This window comes from Oncorhynchus keta, chromosome 14 (assembly GCF_023373465.1).
Source record: "Oncorhynchus keta strain PuntledgeMale-10-30-2019 chromosome 14, Oket_V2, whole genome shotgun sequence".
Lineage (NCBI taxonomy): Eukaryota > Metazoa > Chordata > Actinopteri > Salmoniformes > Salmonidae > Oncorhynchus > Oncorhynchus keta.
This window is the reverse complement of record NC_068434.1, coordinates 18863953-18890064: the sequence shown is the minus strand read 5'-3', so window position 1 is coordinate 18890064 and position 26112 is coordinate 18863953.

The window sequence follows — 26112 nt, the reverse complement described above, 5'->3', positions numbered from 1 at the left end:
GATGCTAATCTGTGTGCGTTAGCTAGCATTGCTAGCTCCTGGGCGAATAGCAGTGAAGGCTACGTTAGGGCGACGAAATACGAAATACGATAATTATGCAATTATCTCTGATAATATAACAATTCAATTAGTGATAGAATAGTCCTACTACACATCAGAGGCAATGTGGAGGAAAACTGATTTGTATGCAGTCAGATGATTTCACCTTTGAGTCATCACTTTGCCAAACACAGAAGTGAAGAAGTGAAGAAGTGTGTGCGTGTGTGCCCGTGTACGCGTGTGCATGTGTGTGTGTGTGTATATGCCCATGGCTAGTCAAAAAACACTACAGCCACAAGCAGCTCATCGAATTTCGACATGTCATATCTGACCTCTTCTGGACAGTTGATGGTACTGCCTCCATTTATTCTGTATCATTTCACCACAGAAAGCCCTTGGAAAGGTATTTGCCTGTAAACGAAAATGGTTGGAACAGTCATTTTTACATGTTTAAAGAGTATATGTTTATATGTATGGCACTCTGTGCCATACAAATTGGGCTTTTCACACAATCCAACATGTGGTGTTTAGTGAGCAGGCAGGAGCAGACTGAGAGAGCTTATTGTCTCTGTGTTGTTGTTTGTCATGTTTCCCAACAGGATGACTCAGTACTTCTGCTCTTCAAGGGATCTGCTTTCCGGAGTTGGAACGAGGTAGGAAGGAAAACTAGAACAACAACGTTGTGTTGTACAGAGGAGCTCACAGCAGGCAGTGTCAGACATTCTCACTCTTGACAGCAACAGAACAAGGCTAAAATCTGATGCAGCATGTCCTAAAGTTTCATGGCAGTTCAAGTTTTCATTTCACTCGTGTTGGAAAAACAGACTCAGAAAATGTTTTCAACTTTCAATGAGTGAGTAGATGTAATGGTCCCTGTCCCTCTCCCTGTCCTGTGTCCCTGTACTGTGTCCCTGTACTGTGTCCCTGTCCCTGTCCTGTGTCCCTGCTACTTTTCCCTGTCCTCTGTTCCTGGCACCGTCCCTGTCCCTGTCCTGTTTCCTGTGTCCTCTGTCCTCTGTCCCTGTCCTCTTTCCATGTCCTCTGTCTCTGTGCTTTTCTTTTCCTCTGCCACTGTCCCTGCTACTGTCCCTGACCACTGTCTCTGACCCTGTCCTTGCCACAGTTCCCTGTCCTTGTCTCTGTCTCTATACCTGTCTCCTCCATATCACACAAAACGGACACATCAAGGATCAGTCCTAGTGTGGTGCTGAAGTAGCCTGACCTCCACATCTAAAGATGGAATTTCAAACCCCATGCAGTGCTATTGTGTCAAATATAGATTAGATATGAGCTCATTTCCGTCAGGGAAAGACTACCTTTAATTGATGTTCGCCTACTGAAACGATTCCTCGCCTTCTGGTTTCCATTTCTCTCTCAAAGCCAACATCTCAAGAATGTCACTTGAGTAATTTATTTTCTTCATATGATTCCTCTTTTCAATGCCAAACCCACCTCTGGTGTGTGGCCAAAGAGCTCTATGTTCATGTCATCCAACAAATGGAAATGCCTGGAGTTTGCTAAATGGCATTGGCACCTGGATTGGAACCAGTGCTATGGTCAGACGACATGAAAATAGAGCTCTTTGGCAACGCACACCGGTGGTGGGTTTGATATGGAAAATAGAAATTATATGCAGAAAATAACCCCCATACCTACTATAAAATGCACTACTGGTCAAAGTTTTAGAACACCTACTCATTCAAGGGTTTTTCTTTATTTGTACTATTTTCTAAATTGTATAATACTAGTGAAGATATCAAAACTATGAAATAACACATATGGAATCATGTAGTAACTAAAAACGTGTTAAACAAATCAAAATAACAGATGATCTCCACATGAGTGGTTCCCACCGTGAAGCACGGAGGAGGAGGTGTTATAGTGTGTTGTTTTTTGCTGGTGACACTGCCTGTGATGTATTTACAATTCAAAGCCCACTTAACCAGCATGGCTACCACAGCATTTTGCAGCGATACGCCATCCCATCTGGTTTGGGCTTAGTGGGACCATCATTTGTTTTTCAACAGGACAATGACCCAACAGAAGCACAGTATTTGTATTATTTATTTCATACAGTATTTTTTTTACTTATCAAGGGTGCCAATAATTTTTGTTCTTACTGTATATTTGACATGGTAGAGGAATTTAACATATGTGTCACATTATTGAATATGATTGGTTTCCCACATGATCAAAATAGCTGGTAGTCTCTAGGTCACATGTATGCTTCAAGTATCCAGTTTCCAATGTACCCGCTATAATGTAATATACAGTTGAAGTCGGACGTTTACATACACCTTAGCCAACTACATTTAAACTCAGTTTTTCACAATTCCTGACTTTAATCCTAGTAAAAAAATAATTTCTTCCAAACATAACGATGGTAATTATGGCCAAACAGTTATATTTTTGTTTCATCAGACCAAGCAAAGAGGCACTGAGTGTGAAGGTAGGCCTTGAAATACATTCACAGGTACACCTCTAATTAACTCAAAGGATGTCAATTAGCCTATCAGAAGCTTCTAAAGCCAAGCCATCATTTTCTGGAATTTTCCAAGCTGCTTAATAAAGGCACAGTCAACTTAGTGTATGTAAACTTCTGACCCACTACAATTGATATAAGTGAAATAATCTGTCTGTAAACAATTGTTGGAAGAGTTCCTTGTGTCATGCACAAAGAAGATGTCCTAACTGACTTGCCAAAACTATAGTATGTTTAACAAAACATGTGTGGAGTGGTTGAAAAACAAGATTTAATGTCTCCAAACTAAGTGTATGTAGACTTCCGACTTCAACTGTATACCTGTACATTGGAACTTTTACTATTCACCAGAGCTCTCACAATAAAACAGCATTACTTTATCATGTGACTATGAATGAAAATGTGGATGTGAATGCTGGTTCCTTGGCCACTCCAATTAGATCTACCATTACACACCACCCAGTGCAATGCTGGGGGGGAGGGGTTCTGAGAGAAGTGGTTTATGTCTTAAGTTTCCAGAGAGACTTACTAGAGGGACTTACTCTCCAGGGTATTACGGGTGAGCAGTGGCCTTTTCTCTCTCTTGCTCTCTCGCCACTCAGCTCACAGTTCTGTCTAACCATTGACAGGACAGCACCCATGACTCAACTAACCGGGCTAGTGCATGGATTTGGACTGTACTGTTTGTTAACACTGCCTCTAATATTTTCACATGGTAAGTGTGTACCGGAAAGTGTGTAGAACGTTTAGAGAGAGAGTGTGTGTGTGTGTGTGTGTGTGTGTGTGTGTGTGTGTGTGTGTGTGTGTGTGTGTGTGTGTGTGTGTGTGTGTGTGTGTGTGTGTGTGTGTGTGTGTGTGTGTGTGTGTGTGTGTGTGTGTGTGTGTGTGTGTGTGTGTGTGTGTGTGTGTGTGTGTGTGTGTGTGTGTGTGTGCAAAAGAGAGAGAGAGAGAGATACAGAAACACAGATAGAAATACAGACAGAACACTAGCATGTGTCTGTGAGCAACATTGAGAACATAAGACAGGCTGCGTTGATCTTAGTATTGATGTTACAATTTCTTTAAAAGTATGCTCTATGACTGAAAATGAAAAGCCATATTTTATATGTAAATAATGTTATATATAACAATACCGCTTTTTTATTGTGAATACAGTATTTACACAGAGCTACACCCTATTTCTAATTTCAACAGTTTTTCTGTTGCTTACCTTTCTCACTGCCATCCTCAGGCTTGTTGAGTTAAAAAACATTCCTCTTAACCTTATTTCTTTCTATAATTTATAACGTTTTATCCCAGCCTTAATGTTAATGATGAGAAGAAGTGGGAAGCCCAGTCCCGTTTGGAGTCATAAAACATTCAACACAGGAGTGAGGCAACATGAAGTCCATGATTTGGAATATTCTCACAAGGGGATTGATAGTGTTATCCTTGCTGAACTCAGGATCATTTTCTTGCAGCATGTTATTACAATGTTGTGCTAATGTTCCTTATGTGTTGTGGAAGGCGAGGCGCTCCAGTGCTATGGCTGTAACATCCTCCAGGGCCAGAAGTACGTGGACGTGGGCTGCTCCAGCCCAGAGGTCATCACTTGCTCCCAGTCCCACAAAGGCTTCAAGCACCGCTTCTGCATTAAGACTGAGAGCAGTGAGTACACTCCTCCTCACCCTCTCCCCCTTGACCTCTCCCTCACTTATATGGTCTACCCCACGGCCATTCACTATCACGTCTTCATTTAGAATACACCCTACACCCAGACCTGGGTTAAAATAGTAGAAGAATTACATTCTATAGCTCTCCTCTGTCATGAAATCTTAGTTTTTTAACGTTTTTATTTCACCTTTATTTAACCAGGTAGGCCAGTCGAGATCAAGTTCTCATTTACAACTGCGACATGGCCAAGATAGAGCAAAGCAGTGCGACACAAAAAACACAGAGTTACACATGGGATAAACAAACGTACAGTCAATAACACAATAGAAAAGTCTATATACAGTGTGTGCAAATGTTGTAAGATTAGGGAGGTAAGGCAATAAATAGGCCATAGTGGCAAAATAATTACAATCTGGGTCAAGGAATCTTAATCTGGGTAAAGGAATCTTAATCTGAATCAAGCTGTCTTAATCTGTATCAAATAATCTTAATCTGGGTCAAGGAATCTTCATCTGGGTTAAGGAATCTTATCCTGGGTCAAGAAATCTTAATCTGGGTCAATGACAATAACATAGACCATGATAACAAGATTGCAGTGACACAGAAATCCCCCATCTGATTGAGATTTTTCCAGGGAGACCTGGGGTCATGGATAAGTAAGGGGCTGTGATATGATAAATCCTGGACTGTGTTAAGCAGGATGCATTGCTGGAGAGATTAGAGGGGATTGCTCCCTGAGTCCCAGGTCTAATCCTGCACAGTAACTCTCTCATCCCTGTCCTGGCAGCTGCTCTCTCATAATATGTTTATAGCATCCCTCCCGTCTCCTTCTACCTATCCACTATCTCTCCTCCTCAGTGCCCAGTCCTCAGTTCAGTGTGTCCCCTGCTTCTCTCAAATACCTGTCTTTTTCAGTTACAGAATCTCTCACTGTCTGTACAACTTTATTATGTGTATGTGTGTGCATGTGCATGCGTGTTATCACTGCAGGTGCCCTGGGCATCGTGCTGACCAGTGGTTGTGCCACGTCTCGACACTGCCAACAACAGGAGCTACCTGGGGTGCTGATCCATTGCTGCGGCTCAGACCTCTGCAACAACACCCCCGACTGGAGCAGAACGACATTACACTGGCTGTGCTCGGGGGCTACACTGCTGCTCATACACTGGCTGCAATTGTGAGAGAGAGTCGCTGAGCAGAATCACACTAACTAGGGCCCACTTCTGCCCTACGGGTAAATCCTGTGGTTGTGTCCTGGATCAGTGGTTTCAAACCAGGGGAACTAGGACGCCTGGGGGTACTTGGCTATCCACAGGGTGTACTTGAGAAAACTCATTAGACAGTAGGCCTACTGGTAAAATGTACTTCAGAGGTACTCCAGAGTAGAGCAACATTTGGTTGGTGGTACGGTAACCAAAAAAGGCTGGAAACCATTGTCCTAGAGAAAAGCCTTTGGAGGAGAATGATCAATGAGAGGCAGGCCCCTGCACAGATAAATAGTGGATGACGAAAGAATGTTTCACGATCGGCAAGTGAATATAGTTATTTCCCTTACAAGGCTAACATGAGATTATGAAGGTGGCTAGCCAAATAAGGGTTTTTGAGGTGTCAGTAATGATGTGGATCATATGTTGGGGGGGAGGGGCCATGGGGTAGGGGTGGGGTGGGGTGGGGTAGACAGAATGTAATGGAGATTGGCAGGTGTCTTGGAGAAAAATGTAATGTTGAAAGGGCTAAATATTATGTTTCTCTTGGCAAGAAGTACATGATTCGTTAGATGATGTAGTTCATTTTTATTGTTTAAGACGTTTAAAGCCAGTTAGGTATGCTGTGTCTCCACTACTCTGTGTCTCCACTAGAGGGCAGCATCTTCTAATTATTTGACATACACTACATGATCAAAGGTATGTGGACACCTGCTTGTGCAAAATCATAGGCATTACTATGGAGTTTTTGTCCCCCCTTGGCTGCCATAACAGCCTCCACTCTTCTGGGAAGGCTTTCCACAAGATGTTGTAACATTGCTGCAGGGAATTGCTTCCATTCAGCCACAAGAGCATTAGTGAGGTAAAGCACTGATGTTGGGCGATTAGGCCTGGCTTGCAGTCGGCATTCTAATTAATCTCTAAGGTGTTTGATGTGGTTGAGGTCAGGGCTTTGTGCAGGCTAGTCAAGTTCTTTCACACCGATCTTCACAACCCATTTCTGTATGGACCTTGCTTTGTGGACAGGGGCATAGTCATGCTGAAACAGGAAACAGGAAACAGGAAATGGCCTTCCACAAACTGTTGCCACAAAGTTGGAAGCACAGAATCGTCTAGAATGTCATTGTGTGCTGTAGCGTTGAGCCCCAGACCATTATTACTCCTCCATCAAACTATGCATTCAAGCAGGTAGAGTTCTCCTGGCATCTACCAAACCCAGATTTGTCCGTCGGACTGCCAGATGGTGAAGAGTTATTCATCACTCCAGAGAACGCGTTTCCACTGCTCCAGAGTCCAATGGCGGCAAGCTTTACACCACACCACTCTGATCGTAGGCTTGTGTGCGGCTGCTCGGCTATGGAAACCCATTTCACGAAGCTCCCGAAAAACAGTGGGACAGCTTTAAATTCTGAAAAGTATTTTGAAAGCCTGAGCTGTACAGTATGTATTAAACATAGTATCAGTTCCTGATATTCCGTAGCAGATGGGATGCATCAGTGAAATTAGGAGGATGCATTGTTGAAATTATGGGATAATGCATTGTTTAAAACAAATTGACAATTTAGGTTAACAAGAAGACAACCTCTTGAGTTCCTTGATATGGATTTTAAAAAGTTAAATTTTCCTCTTCAGAAAGGTCTTCTAAATGCATACAAACGTCTAAAATGAGCTTGTCTTTGGCTTTTCTCTCTTTTGTTTTAGTTTTTTCTTTTGTCTGGCAAATCAGGTTTCAATGGGAAAAACAGAGAGAGAGAGGGGTGAGTGAGTGAGAGACGTGGGGGGAGGAGAAAACGGGAGAGAGGTGGGAGAGCCTCTTCTACACAGTATAGGAAAAAGCTTTGCACTCTCATCCATTTCCTCACACGCTGCCTGTCTCATCTTGAATCCATCCATTCTTTCCTGATACCATCAAAACCATAGGCCAAAGAAATGGAGGAAACAGAGGACTTAACATGCCTTCATTAATAAGGAAATGTGAAAAATATTTTAAAATAATATCCCAACTGTACATACTAACCTAATGAGTAGAGTCGTGGCTGGCGGAGAGCAGCTCAATTATGAATGGTGACACATGTCACTCTGAGTCAGCTTGTGTGTGGAGTCCCGTTCCGACGTGGTTTCCGCATTAATGATGGTCAGGCAGGTCTGCGAGAGGGTGAAGAGATGCAACCCTATTCCCTATACCAGGGTCCCCAATTTCATTGAGGCGTGGGCAGATTTTTCCTTGAGCGCAAGAATAGGATAAGATTAGAATATATAAGAATAGTATATAAGAATAGTATAGAATAGTATTTGACAAAAACATAATTATTTCAAACCTTGATTCAATTTGGATGCGATCACATAGGCCTATAACTCTCTATTAATGCATGGGAATGATTGGGAACAGATTTCTTCAATTAACTTTGAGCTGATTTATTGATGATTTTGGAGTCTTTTATGTCCAACAACGAAATGTTGTAATTTTTTTCTCCGAAAGCTGGGTATCAAATAATGGAATTTGGCCCACTGGCATATTAGGGAACCATGCCTTATAGAAGGCACTACCTTCGGGCCCTGGTTAGAAGTAGTGCACTATACTGCATAGGGAACAATGTGCCATTTCAGACGCAGCCAGGCAGGGTGTTCATTCATGGTTTATTTGAGTTACATGAGAGGCATGAAAGAACCGTGTGAGAAGAAGGGAGGTAGTGGCGAGCACAGAGCCAAACCTGTTGGCAGCAGGCAGGCAGGCAGGCCCCAGAGCATTCTGGGAGCCCGAGCAGCCATATTATAAATCACAGCAAGATGTGGAAAAGGTATCAATGTGGAGGGTCATAAAAATGATGCAGGTGTGTTATTGTGAACTTCACGTCTCTATTTCCCAGGGATCTGTAACAGGTTTTGTGTTGGGCCAGCAGTTCAAGCCCAGGCACTATGTGATTACAGTAATGCCCAAACCCTAATTGTTTTTCTTCCTTTTATTGGAGCCCTATTCCAAGACTGTGGCACCACTCAAATAACTTACAGCTTAATACTGTATCAAGGTTAGGTTTTGTGGGCTGGGAAAGAGTGGACATGAGGTGAGGGGATTATCGTGGGCCACTTTTATAGGTTTTACCGTAATGCTGTGTAGGACTTGGTAAATGCACTGGATCAACCTCACTGTTGTTAAAGCGGGGGTAGTGCCATTACAGTGTAGTTCAATACTACAGCAATGACAGTCTATCATATGGATGAAAGGTACATTGTATTGTCCTGTGAAGATACAATGAGAACTCAGTGTAATTGTTTTACATGAACCCATATTTACTATAGTTGCAAGTTGTAGGATATTCAAGTCTGCCTGATTTTTAGGCTAAATGACAACAAAGGGCTGAATATGAAAAAGCTGATTATGGCAAACTGCACCTTGACAAACACACTGTACTTTCCTACTTTGGTCTGTCACGACACACAAAACAAATGAACTAATCTAGACTAGATCGAATTGACTAGTCAGAAATAACAGCAGAGAGAAAAGGAGGTAGGGATTGGATGGAGCGATTACTGTACCAATCAGGCTATCTAGATGTTGATGTAGATTACAGGAGTGTCTGGTTTCACACTGTTGGGAGGGAGAGGCCTTTCATGTAGCCGGGCTGGGCCTGAGATAATCAAAGCCCCAAGCTTCAGACACATGAGTCAAACAGGCAGGAACCACAGGAGCTGTCACTCCTAATCAAGCTGAAGTCAAGGCTCCGCACACGCATGCACATGCGCCGACACACACACACACACACACACACACACACACACACACACACACACACACACACACACACACACACACACACACACACACACACACACACACACACACACACACACACACACACACACACACACACACACACACGCTGTTCTGAAGGCAAAATAATTCACAGCTTCAGGAGGGCAGTTTCATAATGTGTGAAACAGTGTCTGAAAAAAGCAATGAGCATAGAAACCCGGAATAATGTCTTGCCCCATGGACGGAGAGGCTTGACCATCTGCAATGACGCTTAGGAACAGGCACAGCTTTTATGTCAACTTAAATAAGGGCACCATCAGGCATGGAGGCCACCACACAAATAAACAAACACAAACTTGGACAGCATCATATGTATACCTCACCAGGGGTGAAACTTTGGTTTTTATTTATAATTGTTTCTTTTTTTAAATCTAGTCGGATAAACACTCCAAACATCCTACCCGACTGCTCGGGGGCGTCCGCATGGTCCTAAAGCACGCCGTTACCTCGTTTTGTATCACATTCCAATGATAACACTGGTGGTACAAAAATTTAATTTCAGAATGTGGTGAGGGGGTGACATGTCCCGCCGTCCCTAGTGAAAGTTGCGCCCCTGTACCTCACCACCACTTCTTGTGGTGTGCTTGCCTTCCCTTGAGCAACCAATGTACTCTGGAGGCCACTTTCTCCAGCAGCATACCACCCTGCATACCACTGCTGGCTTACTTCTGAAGCTAAGCAGGGTTGGTCCTGGTCAGTTCCTGGATGGGAGACCAGATGCTGCTGGAAGTGGTGTTTGAGGGCCAGTAGGAGACACTCTTTCCTCTGGTCTAAAAAAATATCCCAATGCCCCAGGGCATTGATTGGGGACACTGCCCTGTGTAGGGTGCCGTATTTTGGATGGGACATTAAATGGGTGTCCTGACTCTCTGAGGTCATTAAAAATCCCATGGCACTTATCGTAAGAGTAGGGCTGTTAACCCTGGTGTCCTGGCTAAATTCCCACCTGGCTCTCAAACCATCACGGTCACCTAATAATCCCCAGTTTACAATTGGCTCATTAATCCCCTGTAACTATTCCCCAGGTCGTCGTTGCTGCTAATGAGAACATGTTCTCAGTCAATTTAACTGGTATAATAATGGATAAATAAAAAAATCAATTTGCCAATGTCAATAACGCATTTCTCGCATAAAGGGAACTCTTATATTCTCGGATCCTACCCTTACTTAGCTACATATGACAAGGGTTTTGATTTCATTCAGCAGACTAATTGGTACGTACTGTCCATTCATGAAGGATTTGTTGAACAAAGTCCACTCAGTATTGAACTGCCTGTCACTACAGTAGGGACTGGCGTCCTGATCAGTGGTGGTGACTAGATGGAGTACAGCTACGACCGGAACAAAGTCCACTCAGTATTGAACTGCCTGTCACTACAGTAGGGACTGGCGTCCTGATCAGTGGTGGTGACTAGATGGAGTACAGCTACGACCGGAACAAAGTCCACTCAGTATTGAACTGCCTGTCACTACAGAAGGGACTGGCGTCTTGATCAGTGGTGGTGACTAGATGGAGTACAGCTACGACCGGAACAAAGTCCACTCAGTATTGAACTGCCTGTCACTACAGTAGGGACTGGCGTCCTGATCAGTGGTGGTGACTAGATGGAGTACAGCTACGACCGGAACAAAGTCCACTCAGTATTGAACTGCCTGTCACTACAGTAGGGACTGGCGTCTTGATCAGTGGTGGTGACTAGATGGAGTACAGCTACGACCGGAACAAAGTCCACTCAGTATTGAACTGCCTGTCACTACAGTAGGGACTGGCGTCCTGATCAGTGGTGGTGACTAGATGGAGTACAGCTACGACCGGAACAAAGTCCACTCAGTATTGAACTGCCTGTCACTACAGTAGGGACTGGCGTCCTGATCAGTGGTGGTGACTAGATGGAGTACAGCTACGACCGGAACAAAGTCCACTCAGTATTGAACTGCCTGTCACTACAGTAGGGACTGGCGTCCTGATCAGTGGTGGTGACTAGATGGAGTACAGCTACGACTGGTAGTGACTTTTCGTAGCAGGTTAGGAGAGCATTTTAGCTAACCCTAACCATGACCCTTTTCCAAACTTAATTCTTCTAACCTGCTATGTTAATTCTCCCAACTGGAAGTAAAAAGTCCCTTCTAGTCTTAGCTGTATGTCAGCAGAGTATGATTCCAGCAGGGCTGATTACCTCCATGATGTAACATATTTGAGATAAAAGTACTACACATGCCAATTCAAGTAATTGATTACGGACATGCCACTTTAAGTCATTGATTACAGACATGCAAATTTAAGTCATTGATTACAGACATGCCACTTTAAGTCATTGATTACAGACATGCCAATTCAAGTCATTGATTACAGACATGCAAATTTAAGTCATTGATTACAGACATGCCAATTTAAGTCATTGATTACAGACATGCCAATTCAAGTCATTGATTACAGACATGCCAATTTAAGTCATTGATTACAGACATGCCAATTTAAGTCATTGATTACAGACATGCCAATTCAAGTCATTGATTACAGACATGCCAATTTAAGTCATTGATTACAGACATGCCAATTTAAGTCATTGATTACAGACATGCCAATTCAAGTCATTGATTACAGACATGCCACTTTAAGTCATTGATTACAGACATGCCAATTTAAGTCATTGATTACAGACATGACAATTTAAGTCATTGATTACAGACATGCCAATTCAAGTCATTGATTACAGACATGCCACTTTAAGTCATTGATTACAGACATGCCAATTTAAGTCATTGATTACAGACATGCCAATTTAAGTCATTGATTACAGACATGCCAATTTAAGTCATTGATTACAGACATGCCAATTTAAGTCATTGATTACAGACATGCCAATTTAAGTCATTGATTACAGACATGCCAATTTAAGTCATTGATTACAGACATGCCAATTCAAGTCATTGATTACAGACATGCCACTTTAAGTCATTGATTACAGACATGCCAATTTAAGTCATTGATTACAGACATGCCAATTTAAGTCATTGATTACAGACATGCCAATTCAAGTCATTGATTACAGACATGCCAATTTAAGTCATTGATTACAGACATGCCAATTTAAGTCATTGATTACAGACATGACAATTTAAGTCATTGATTACAGACATGCCAATTTAAGTCATTGATTACAGACATGACAATTTAAGTCATTGATTACAGACATGCCAATTTAAGTCATTGATTACAGACATGACAATTTAAGTCATTGATTACAGACATGCCAATTTAAGTCATTGATTACAGACATGCCAATTTAAGTCATTGATTACAGAAATGCCACTTTAAGTCATTGTTTATGGACATGCCAATTCAAGTCATTGTTTCATGATGGTTAGCATCAATGGACTTATTTTTCTTGATCTTCTTGTGATTATGGCAGCACCTTAACTCTTGTTGGTTGAGCGCTGTGTACTCCCCTCTTAAATGTAAAAACTTCAGTTGACAATGCTTCTCCACTTTTAGCAAAATTATAGTAAAAAAATAAAAGTAATTATGTGTTTAGCATTGATAGTTAGGAAAACTTATGAAAGCAGAAAGCTGCTTGTTAACCCTGCTGGTCACATACATTTTTCACACTGAGACGATCCGAGCACCATAGTTGTTGTAACCGTGCCAGAACGGATCATGTGAAAACAAATGATCAGAGTCAGCACAACCCTGCTCCGTTAAGCACTGTATTGTGAAAATTGCATTGGTGTGAATTTGCAGAATTAAACATCAGAAGCTTAAGAGTTCAAGTGTATTTGATATGGCCATGAAACTGTTGGGATCAGAGGAAAGGCAAGCATCCCATCGGTTTTCAGTAATCTGAGTATTTGATCAGCCTAGTAGCTGACCTCAGGAATGGTGGGTTTTCCTATCCCTATTAGTCTAGTGGTTTAAAGTGACTACAACTGCAAGCAATGAACCAAAAGCTGTTTTCTGTTTTCAGAATGTACCACTGCTGCACTATATTTTAGATAATATCAACTACCGTGTGTTGAGTGAAACTACAGGTGTAAGATTTTAATTGGATTACTCTTTTGTTGCTGAGAATTTTTGTGCACAACAGGAAATGCAGATGAACCTTGTGATTAAGATCAATTCACTTAAAACATGGTTATATTAACAGTACTGCAATTTTCATGTAGCCTACTTTTGGCCAAGCTAATAGCCTAACCACCGATCAAACAACATTATGGAATAAACATTCAAATCCTGTTGCTGTAGAATTATTTTGCTGTGACAATAGTGGTCAAATGAAGATCCTACATCTGTCATCCACATCTGTTTTTTCTCTCAGGTTTATTCCTGATTGTTTGAATGTAGAAGGAAAACAGACTGAGTGCTACTCCTGGTTGTTTCCTTTGACTGAAAAAGATCCATTCATCCAAACCACCAGGGAAACTCCAGCTGAGGCCTTGTCTATTTCCATCTCAGAATAATGCTTCTTTCTATACATTCAGAAAACAGAGAACAGCAGGAATATGGTAGGTACGCAAATCCTCAGTTTAAAACAGACACATCCTAGAGATGGGAAAAAGGAGGGATTACATTTTCAAAATGTAAATATAAAAGACTGTGTGGAAAAACAATACTTTTAAACTGATTTCAAATGCGAAATTGCAATTATCACAGTTCGCACTCCTATATTTGATGACACTCCAAATTGCTAGAGGCGAAAGAAACGCACATCTATCTAGGCGAGGTGCTGGCTAACGGAGTAGAACACTTACAAAATAAAGGAGAGCCGTACACTAGGAGCTCAGATGCAAAAATATAATACCCTAATGTCCAACGTTTCAACAGACAAGCTGTCTTCATCAGGATATAATGACGAACACTGCGGGGTGACTCGTTAATATAGCTTCAAAAGACACTCACAGGTGTCTGTAGTCATGGCCGGGTGTGGCCTGATATCATTTACATTTACATTTAAGTCATTTAGCAGACGCTCTTATCCAGAGCGACTTACAAATTGGTGCATTCACCTTATGACATCCAACTACCTCTTCCCCATACTGTTATTTATTTGGTTCCTTTGCACCCCAGCATCTCTACTTGCACACTCATCTTCTGCACATCTATCAGTGTTTAATTGCTCTATTTTAATTTTTTCGACCACTTTGGCCTATTTTTTTGCCTTACCTTCCTCATTTGCACACACTGTATATAGACATTTCCTATTATACTATTGACTGTATGTTTGTTTATTCCATGTGTAATTCTGTGTTGTTGTTTGTCGTACTGCTTTGCTTTATCTTGTCCAGGTTGCAGTTGTAAATGAGAACTTGTTCTCAACTAGCCTACCTGGTTAAATAAATGTGAAAAAAAGACTCAATTTTGTCTCTTAAAGCATTTAACTCCCTAGGGATTAATGCCTGGCTAGTCTTCCATCACAGTGTGCCGTTCATCATCACAGGGAAACATTCATCGGATTATGGCAGGCAGGCAGGGAGAGTCGGAATGAAACATCCCTTCATTCAGCTAGCTTTAATTATGCACAGTGCCACAGACAGAGTTGACACAGTCAGCAGCATATAGCTCCTCAACTAACGAATTTCACAGTAATGGATTAGAGGAGTCACAGTGGGGTTAATTTTGTTCAGAAAGCCATACGGGGTCGGTTCTGACATAACTGGCGGTGTGATGACATATGTGTGAAATGACTGTGGTATGGCTGTGGTGGATTAGAATGGGGATATCTGAAGCAACCACTTCAAGACTTGACTGTACAGTAGGACTACATTTGAAGTGTAGCAACTGAACATGCACCCATTGATTGGTAGCCGGTGGCTAAAGTTAACTGAAGTTTGTAGTGGCTGTTTAGAGAGAACCAAACCATGTATTACAGTTTCTACTGGCCCATAGATTACTTTCAGGAGGAGGAACCATCTATCAAGCTGTAACATCCTGAACTTTCCCTTTAACATGTCCCCCTGCTATGTAAAGTTGAAAATAAATAAACACACCTCCTTGTTAATGGTGAGAGGTTAGCATGCTTTGGGGCCATGATCTTTGTGCATCTGTACCTTTATCCCTTATCATTATTTAGCATTCATTCATGATTATCCGTAATCATGGTAGCATCCACATTAATGTAGAAGTGTACAGAAACATTATATTCCCCATTTACAATAAAAGTGACTCGAAAGATCCATTATTTAGCATTCATTTCTATTGGGCACATTATAATCTGAAACAAAATCAAATTACAAATGCATCCAACAAGTTTGCAGAGTCACAAGCTTGATGTATTCATTCGTTGCTAGGAATATGGGTTCAAATACTAAACTTTTTACAAAAAGGTAAGTGAATTCGTCTAAACAGTTATGATACCTTCAAACAGGGGAACTAAATACATTAAATCAATTCATTTCTAAATGGTAAAACTGATTTGCATGAAAATACCCTCAAAAGGTGAAATTCTGTTCTGTCACCTAATAAAATATTTGATCTCAAATCCAAATTGCTGGAGTATCGAGCCAAATTAAAAGTTGTGGCTTCACTTTCGAAATAACGGTAGTGGTATGTGTATTTCATTAACACAGTGAGGGGAAGCTGTTTAAAATGTTTCTTTTCTACTTTACATCCCACTGTAGAAAATGAGATTAATCTTGTTTCTAAAATCCTGCTGGACATAACTAATGTCTTAACCAAAAATGAAAAACCCAAGTTCAACTAAAATCAAACCAAATGTTTTGGACCAGAAGGTCTAAGTTAGGTCAGACAGTTACCTGGCCAAGACCTTGTTATCTCCAGTGCTTTCGGAAATTATTCAGACCCCTTGACTTTTTCCACATTACGGCCTTATTAAATTACAGCCTTATTCTAAAATTGATTAAATCGTTTTCCCCCTCATCAATTTACAAACAATACCCCATAATGACGAAGCAAGCACAGGTTGAGATTTTTTTGCTAATTTATAAAAAAAACTGAAATATCACATTTATATACTTTGTTTAAGCATCTTTGTCAGCGTTTACAGCCTCAAGTCTTCTTGGGTATGACGCTATAAGCTTGGCATACCTGTACACCTGAGTTCTTCTCTGCAGATCCTCTCAAGCTCTGTCAGGTTGGATGGGGAGCGTCACTGCACAGCTATTTTCAGGTCTCTCCAGAAATGTTCGATCGGGTTCAAGTCCGTGCTCTGGCTGGGCCAGACATTCAGAGACTTGTCCCGAAGCCACTGCTGTGTTGTCTTGGTTATGTGCTTAGGGTCATTATCCTGTTTGAAGGTGAACCTTGGTCCCAGTCTGAATGCTCTGGAGCAGGTTTCCATCAAGGATCTCTCTGTACTTTGCTCCGTTCATCTTTCCCTCGATCCTAACTAGTCTCCCAGCCCCTGCTGCCGAAAAACATCCAAAGAGTTCAATCTTGTTTTTATCAGGCCAGAGAATCTTGTTTATCATGGTCTGAGATCCTTTAGGGTCCTTTTGGCAAACTTCAAGTGGGTTGTCATGTGTATTTTACTGAGGAGTGGCTTCCATCTGGCCAAGCTACCATAAAGGCCTGATTGGTGGAGTGCTGCATAGATGGTTGTCCTTCTGGAAGGTTCTCCCATCTCCACAGAGGAACTCTGGAGCTATCGGGTTCTTGGTCACCTCCATGACCAAAGCCCTTCTCCCCCGATTGCTCAGTTTGGCCGGGTGGCCAGCTCTAGGAAGAGTCTTGGTGGTTCCAAACTTCTTCAGTTTATGAATGATGGAGACCACTGTGTTGGCCCCAATGCTGCAGAAATGTTTTGGTACCCTTCCCCAGATCTGTGCCTTGACACAATCCTGACTCCGGGCTCTACAGGGCTTTGACATGCACTATCAACTGACAGGTGTGTGCCTTTCCAAATCATGTCCAATAAATTGAATTTACCACAGGTGGACTCCAATCAAGTTGCAGAAACACCTCAAGGATGATCAATGGAAACAGGATGCACCTGAGCTCAATTTCAAGTCTCAAAGCAAAGGTTCTGAATACTTATGTAAATAAGTTTGTTTTTCATTTTTAATACAAATATTCTAAAACCCTTTTTCACTTAGTCATTATGGGGTATTGTGTGTAGATTGCTGAAAATAAGGCTGTAACGTAACAAAATGTCTGAGTTCTTTCCGAAGGAACTTTGTTATTTTTCTCTAAGAACACCTTGGAGGCAGTACGACATTTTGCAGGGTTACTTCATTTTTATGGAGAATGATACCCATTATGTCTGAATTCCTAATGTCTCACAGTGCCACCTATAACAGAACAGTTCTACTCATGGCCTTTCCCTTTTTAGCTCTGTGTCTCCGTCACTGGTGAGCTTACTGCGCCCTGCCAGGTCACTAAAGGCCAACTCCAGACCTCATGTAAGTGGGGTGCCTGCTTTAAAGTTGACTTGGCTGTGACCCAACAACAAACCCCACCATGGAGTTAGCCTGTCGGTGATGTTCTGGAGGGGCCCCACTGTAGCCTGAGACGGACACACAGTCATGACAGCAGGGAGATGTGTGATGAGGCCATAACAAAGTAAGCTCAAGATGTTACCAATCATTACTTCTGCTGTCTCCCTATTCACTTTGTGGTAGAGGCAATACAGCAGGTGTTCTGAGCTCTAAGGGGTGAGTAGTATGACTTTGTCCGTTTATTGAATGGTTAATTTGTATAAAATATGGAAATCAGTAATCATTTCATTCAGTTTAGACTGTTGTGCTAGTGTTTTCCTTGTGAATGGTTTGCTGGTGTACTGTATTTGTAGTATATCTACATAGTCTCGTATAGAGTTTGACATATTTGTGAGTTTGCTAAGTTCTATCAGGAATCGAGGTAAGACCCAGATGCAGACACGTTGAATAAACAATGGTTTAATAGTCCAAGGGGCAAGAGACAGGTCAAGGCAGGCAGGGGTCAATAATCCAGATAAGGGGCAAGGGTACCGGGCAGGCTCAGGGTCAGGGGCAGGTAGAGTGGTCAGGCAGGCGTGTACATAGACAGGACAGGCGAGGGTCAAAACCAGAAGGGCGAGAAAAAGAGAAGCTGTGAAAAAACAGGAGCTGAAAGGACAAACGCTGGTCAGCTTGACAAACAAGATGAACTGGCAACAGACTAACAGAGAACACAGGTATAAGTATACAGGGGATAATGGGGAAGATGGACGACACATGGAGGGGGTGGAGACAATCACAAAGACAGGTGAAACAGATCAGAGTTCTGTTCTTTATGGTGTCCTTCTGTTAACCTTGACGTTTGACATCTTGAGAATGTCTTGGCTTGAACAACTCTATTTGAGTCAGAGGATGACTATAGTTATTGTGTGTGAGTGTGTGTGTGTGTTGTGTGTGTGTGTGTGTGTGTGTGTGTGTGTGTGTGTGTGTGTGTGTGTGTGTGTGTGTGTGTGTGTGTGTGTGTGTGTGTGTGTGTGTGTGTGTGTGTGTGTGTGTGTGTGTGTGTGTGTGGACTTGTTTTCCTGTATTGTCGACAAGAATGTCCTGACAAGATATGATATAAGAGAAAGTATTTAAAAAGTCAGGACATTTAAAAATGCTATTTTAGGATTAATTAAGGGATAGATTTAGTGTTTGGGGTTAGGGTTAGGGTAAAGGTTAGGGTTAGGGGTTTGGGAAAATAGGATTTTGAAAAAAGTCCTGACACATAACAAAAACATGTCTGTGTATGTGTGTGTGTGTGCGTAGGCTATTTGTGCGTAGGCTATTAATCCGACAGAGATGGCCGCCTCGCTTCGCGTTCCTAGGAAACTATGCAGTTTTTTGTTTTTTTACGTGTTATTTCTTACATTAGTACCCCAGGTCATCTTAGGTTTCATTACATATAGTCGAGAAGAACTACTGAATATAAGATCAGCGTCAACTCACCATCAGTACGACCAAGAATATGTTTTTCACGACGGAATGGATCGCTTGCAGCGACCCAAAAAAACAAGGTCTTCTGGTCAGACTCCGGAGACGCATTCTTCTTGCCAATGTCCAGTCTCTAGACAACAAGGTTGATGAAATCCGAGCAAGGGTAGCATTCCAGAGGGACATCAGAGACTGTAACGTTCTGTGCTTCACGTTCTGTGCTTCACGGAAACATGGCTCACTGGAGAGACGCTAACCGAAGCGGTGCAGCCAATGGGTTTCTCCACGCATCGCTCCGACAGAAACAAACACCTTTCTGGTAAGAAGAGGGGCGGGGGCGTATGCCTTATGGCTAACGAGACATGGTGTGATGAAAGAAACATACAGGAACTCAAATCCTTCTGTTCACCTGATTTAGAATTCCTCACAATCAAATGTAGACCGCATTATCGACCAAGAGAATTCTCTTCGATTATAATCACAGCCGTATATATCCCCCCCAAGCAGACACATCGATGGCTCTGAACAAACTTTATTTAACTCTTTGCAAACTGTAAACAATTTATCCGGAGGCTGCATTCATTGTAGCTGGGGATTATAACAAGGCTAATCTGAAAACAAGACTCCCTAAATTTTATCAGCATATCGATTGCGCAACCAGGGGTGGAAAAACATTGGATCATTGTTACTCTAACTTCCGCGATGCATATAAGGCCCTGCCCCGCCCCCCTTTCGGAAAAGCTGACCACGACTCCATTTTGCTGATCCCTGCCTACAGACAGAAACTAAAACTAGAGGCTCCCACGCTGAGGTCTGTCCAACGCTTGTCCGACCAAGCTGACTCCACACTCCAAGACTGCTTCCATCACGTAGACTGGGATATGTTTCGTATTGCGTCAGATAACAACATTGACGAATACGCTGATTCGGTGTGCGAGTTCATTAGAACATGCGTTGAAGATGTCGTTCCCATAGCAACGATTAAAAAATTCCCTAACCAGAAACCGTGGATTGATGGCAGCATTCGCGTGAAACTGAAAGCGCAAACCACTGCTTTTAATCAGGGCAAGGTGTCTGGTAACATGACCGAATACAAACAGTGCAGCTATTCCCTCCGCAAGGCTATCAAACAAGCTAAGCGTCAGTACAGAGACAAAGTAGAATCTCAATTCAACGGCTCAGACACAAGAGGCATGTGGCAGGGTCTACAGTCAATCACGGACTACAGGAAGAAATCCAGCCCAGTCACGGACCAGGATGTCTTGCTCCCAGGCAGACTAAATAACTTTTTTGCCCGCTTTGAGGACAATACAGTGCCACTGACACAGCCTGCAACGAAAACATGCGGTCTCTCCTTCACTGCAGCCGAGGTGAGTAAGACATTTAAACGTGTTAACCCTCGCAAGGCTGCAGGCCCAGACGGCATCCCCAGCCGCGCCCTCAGAGCATGCGCAGACCAGCTGGCCGGTGTGTTTACGGACATATTCAATCAATCCCTATACCAGTCTGCTGTTCCCACATGCTTCAAGAGGGCCACCATTGTTCCTGTTCCCAAGAAAGCTAAGGTAACTGAGCTAAACGACTACCGCCCCGTAGCACTCACTTCCGTCATCATGAAGTGCTTTGAGAGACTAGTCAAGGACCATATCACCTCCACCCTACCTGACACCCTAGACCCACTCCAATTTGCTTACCGCCCAAATAGATCCACAGACGATGCAATCTCAACCACACTGCACACTGCCCTAACCCATCTGGACAAGAGGAATACCTATGTGAGAATGCTGTTCATCGACTACAGCTCGGCATTCAACACCATAGTACCCTCCAAGCTCGTCATCAAGCTCAAGACCCTGGGTCTCGACCCCGCCCTGTGCAACTGGGTACTGGACTTCCTGACGGGCCGCCCGCAGGTGGTGAGGGTAGGTAACAACATCTCCTCCCCTCTGATCCTCAACACTGGGGCCCCACAAGGGTGCGTTCTGAGCCCTCTCCTGTACTCCCTGTTCACCCATGACTGCGTGGCCACGCACGCCTCCAACTCAATCATCAAGTTTGCGGACGACACAACAGTGGTAGGCTTGATTACCAACAACGACGAGACGGCCTACAGGGAGGAGGTGAGGGCCCTCGGAGTGTGGTGTCAGGAAAATAACCTCACACTCAACGTCAACAAAACTAAGGAGATGATTGTGGACTTCAGGAAACAGCAGAGGGAACACCCCCCTATCCACATCGATGGAACAGTAGTGGAGAGGGTAGCAAGGTTTAAGTTCCTCGGCATACACATCACAGACAAACTGAATTGGTCCACTCACACAGACAGCATCGTGAAGAAGGCGCAGCAGCGCCTCTTCAACCTCAGGAGGCTGAAGAAATTTGGCTTGTCACCAAAAGCACTCACAAACTTCTACAGATACACAATCGAGAGCATCCTGGCGGGCTGTATCACCGCCTGGTACGGCAACTGCTCCGCCCTCAACCGTAAGGCTCTCCAGAGGGTAGTGAGGTCTGCACAACGCATCACCGGGGGCAAACTACCTGCCCTCCAGGACACCTACACCACCCGATGTTACAGGAAGGCCATAAAGATCATCAAGGACATCAACCACCCGAGCCACTGCCTGTTCACCCCGTTATCATCCAGAAGGCGAGGTCAGTACAGGTGCATCAAAGCTGGGACCGAGAGACTGAAAAACAGCTTCTATCTCAAGGCCATCAGACTGTTAAACAGCCACCACTAACATTGAGTGGCCGCTGCCAACACACTGACACTGACTCAACTCCAGCCACTTTAATAATGGGAATTGATGAGAATGATGTAAATATATCACTAGCCACTTTAAACAATGCTACCTTATATAATGTTACTTACCCTACATTATTCATCTCATATGCATACGTATATACTGTACTCTATATCATCGACTGCATCCTTATGTAATACATGTATCACTAGCCACTTTAACTATGCCACTTTGTTTACATACTCATCTTATATGTATATACTGTACTCGATACCATCTACTGTATCTTGCCTATGCTGCTCTGTACCATCACTCATTCATATATCCTTAATTACATATTCTTTATCACCTTACACTGTGTATAAGACAGTAGTTTAGGAATTGTTAGTTAGATGACTTGTTGGTTATTAATGCATTGTCGGAACTAGAAGCACAAGCATTTCGCTACACTCGCATTAACATCTGCTAACCATGTGTATGTGACAAATAACATTTGATTTGATTTGTGTGCACGCGTGTGTGTATGTCCCTAAGCATTAACGAGCAGATGTAGTTTTTGAGATGTATCAGCCATTGCTCATGTTACTGCATAACCGCTGGGTGTTTGTTGTCTCTCAGGCTACTACATCTGTAAGTAAACAATACAGTCCCCAGTTACAGCTTTCCCTGGGAGTTCATGCTGGGTGTACCGTCTGGATTATCCTCGAGACGACAGCTGGAAGGATGGCCCCTCTCGACGTCTTCTGGAGGAACAAAAAGTATCAGTGCAAAGAAAGGTATGCCAGGTGTAACATTGTTGCATCAAGCAAGGAGCAATTATGACTTGTTCCATCTCCAAGCTGTCTACTATGACAGAAATGAACAATTATGATTTGTTCCTTCTCCAAGCGGTCCAATATGACAGTGGAGCAGGTCTAGGGTTGAAGGAGGGAGGGGAGCGGGTCTAGGAAGTGAGGGAGGGAGTGGAGCAGGTCTAGAAAGTGAGGGAGGGAGTGGAGCAGGTCTAGAAAGTGAGGGAGGGAGTGGAGCAGGTCTATGGGTGATGGATGGAGGGAGTAGAGCAGGTCTAGGGCTGAAGGAGCGAGGGAGGGAGTGGAGCAGGTCTAGGATCGAGGGAGGGAGTGGAGCAGGTATAGGATTGAGGGTGGGAAGGGAGCAGGTCTAGGATCGAGGGAGGGAGTGGAGCAGGTATAGGATTGAGGGTGGGAAGGGAGCAGGTCTAGGATCGAGGGAGGGAGGGGAGTAGGTCGAGGGAGGGAGGGGAGTAGGTCTAGGGAGGTAGGGGAGTAGGTTTAGGATCGAGGGGGGAAGGGAGCAGGTCTATGGTCGAGGGAGGGAGGGGAGTAGGTCGAGGGAGGGAGGGAGGGGAGTAGGTCGACGGAGGGAGGGGAGTAGGTCTAGGGAGGTAGGGGAGCAGGTCTAGGGTCGAGGGGGGGAGGGGAGTATGTCTAGGGTCGAGGGAGGTAGGGGAGCAGGTCTAGGCAGGTAGGGGAGCAGGTCTAAGATTGAGGGAGGGAAGGGAGTATGTCTAGGGCTGAGGGTGGGAAGGGAGCAGGTCTAGGATCGAGGGAGGGAGGGGAGTAGGTCGAGGGAGGGGGGGAGTAGGTCGAGGGAGGTAGAGGAGCAGGTCTAGGGAGGTAGGGGAGCAGATCTAGGGAGGTAGGGGAGCAGGTCTAGGGAGGTAGGGAGCAGGTCTAGGGAGGTAGGGGAGCAGGTCTAGGGTCGAGGGAGGGAGGGAGGGGAGTAGGTCTAGGGAGGTAGGGGAGCAGGTCTAGGGTCGAGGGAGGGAGGGGAGTAGGTCTAGGGAGGTAGGGGAGCAGAATTAGGGTCGAGGGAGGGATGGGGGGGAGTAGGTCTAGGGTCGAGGGAGGGGAGTAGGTCTAGGGAGGGAGGGGAGCAGGTGTAGGGTTGTGGAAGGGAGGGAGGGAGGGAGGGAGGGAGGAGAGTAGGTCTAGGGAAGTAGGGGAGCAGGTCTAGGGAGGTAGGGGAGTAGGTCTAGGGAGGTAGGGGAGCAGGTCTAGGGAGGTAGGGGAGCAGGTCTAGGGAGGTAGGGGAGTAGGTCTAGGGTCGAGGGAGGAAGGGGAGTAGGTCTAGGGAGGTAGGGGAGCAGGTCAAGGGAGGGAGGGGAGTAGGTCTAGGATTGAGGGAGGGAGGGAGCGGAGTAGGTCTAGCGAGGTAGGGGAGCAGGTCAAGGGAGGGAGGGGAGTAAGTCTAGGATTGAGGGTGGGAAGGGAGCAGGTCTAGGATCGAGGGAGGGAGGGGAGTAGGTCGAGGGAGGGAGGGGAGTAGGTCGAGGGAGGTAGAGGAGCAGGTCTAGGGAGGTAGGGGAGCAGGTCTAGGGAGGTAGGGGAGCAGGTCTAGGGAGGTAGGGGAGCAGGTCTAGGGAGGTAGGGGAGCAGGTCTCGGGAGGTAGGGGAGCAGGTCTAGGGAGGTAGGGGAGCAGGTCTAGGGAGGTAGGGGAGTAGGTCTAGGGAGGTAGGGAACAGGTCTAGGGAGGTAGGGGAGCAGGTCTCGGGTGGTAGGGGAGCAGTTCTAGGGAGGTAGGGGAGCAGGTCTAGGGAGGTAGGGGAGCAGGTCTAGGGTCGAGGGAGGGAGGGAGGGAGGAGCAGGTCTCGGGAGGTAGGGGAGCAGGTCTAGGGAGGTAGGGGAGCAGGTCTAGGGAGGTAGGGGAGTAGGTCTAGGGAGGTAGGGGAGCAGGTCTAGGGAGGTAGGGGAGCAGGTCTCGGGAGGTAGGGGAGCAGTTCTAGGGAGGTAGGGGAGCAGGTCTAGGGAGGTAGGGGAGCAGGTCTAGGGTCGAGGGAGGGAGGGAGGGAGGGGAGTAGGTCTAGGGAGGTAGGGGAGCAGGTATAGGGTTGAGGGAGGGAGGTAGGGGAGCAGGTCTAGGGAGGTAGGGGAGCAGGTCTAGGGAGGTAGGGGAGCAGGTCTAGGGAGGTAGGGGAGCAGGTCTAGGGTCGAGGGAGGTAGGGAGGGAGGGAGGGGAGTAGGTCTAGGGAGGTAGGGGAGCAGATCTAGGGTCCAGGGAGGAAGGGGAGTAGGTCTAGGGAGGTAGGGGAGCAGGTCTAGGGTCGAGGGAGGGAGGGAGGGGAGTAGGTCTAGCGAGGTAGGGGAGCAGGTCTAGGGAGGTAGGGGAGCAGGTCTAGGGAGGTAGGGGAGCAGGTCTAGGGTCGAGGGAGGGAGGGGAGTAGGTCTAGGATTGAGGGTGGGAAGGGAGCAAGTCTAGGATCGAGGGAGGGAGGGGAGTAGGTCGAGGGAGGGGAGTAGGTCGAGGGAGGTAGAGGAGCAGGTCTAGGGAGGTAGGGGAGCAGGTCTAGGGAGGTAGGGGAGCAGGTCTAGGGAGGTAGGGGAGCAGGTCTAGGGAGGTAGGGGAGCAGGTCTAGGGAGGTAGGGGAGCAGGTCTAGGGAGGTAGGGGAGTAGGTCTAGGGAGGTAGGGGAGCAGGTCAACGGAGGTAGGGTAGCAGGTCTCGGGAGGTAGGGGAGCAGTTCTAGGGAGGTAGGGGAGCAGGTCTAGGGTCGAGGGAGGGAGGGAGGGAGGGGAGTAGGTCTAGGGAGGTAGGGGAGCAGGTATAGGGTTGAGGGAGGGAGGTAGGGGAGCAGGTCTAGGGAGGTAGGGGAGCAGGTCTAGGGAGGTAGGGGAGCAGGTCTAGGGAGGAAGGGGAGCAGGTCTAGGGAGGTAGGGGAGCAGGTCTAGGGTCAAGGGAGGTAGGGAGGGAGGGAGGGGAGTAGGTCTAGGGAGGTAGGGGAGCAGGTCTAGGGTCGAGGGAGGGAGGGAGGGGAGTAGGTCTAGGGAGGTAGGGGAGCAGAATTAGGGTCGAGGGAGGGAGGGGGAGTAGGTCTAGGGTCGAGGGAGGGAGTAGGTCTAGGGAGGTAGGGGAGCAGGTGTAGGGTTGAGGAAGGGAGGGAGGGAGGGAGGAGAGTGGGTCTAGGGAAGTAGGGGAGCAGGTCTAGGGAGGTAGGGGAGGAGGTCTAGGGTCAAGGGAGGGAGGGGAGTAGGTCTAGGATTGAGGGTGGGAAGGGAGCAGGTCTAGGATCGAGGGAGGGAGGGGAGTAGGTCGAGGGAGGGAGGGGAGTAGGTTAAGGGAGGTAGGGGAGCAGGTCTAGGGAGGTAGGGGAGCAGGTCTAGGGTCGAGGGAGGGAGGGAGGGAGGGAGGGAGGGGAGTAGGTCTAGGCAGGTAGGGGAGCAGGTATAGGGTTGAGGGAGGGAGGTAGGGGAGCAGGTCTAGGGAGGTAGGGGAGCAGGTCTAGGGAGGTAGGGGAGCAGGTCTAGGGAGAAAGGGGAGCAGGTCTAGGGAGGTAGGGGAGCAGGTCTAGGGTCGAGGGAGGTAGGGAGGGAG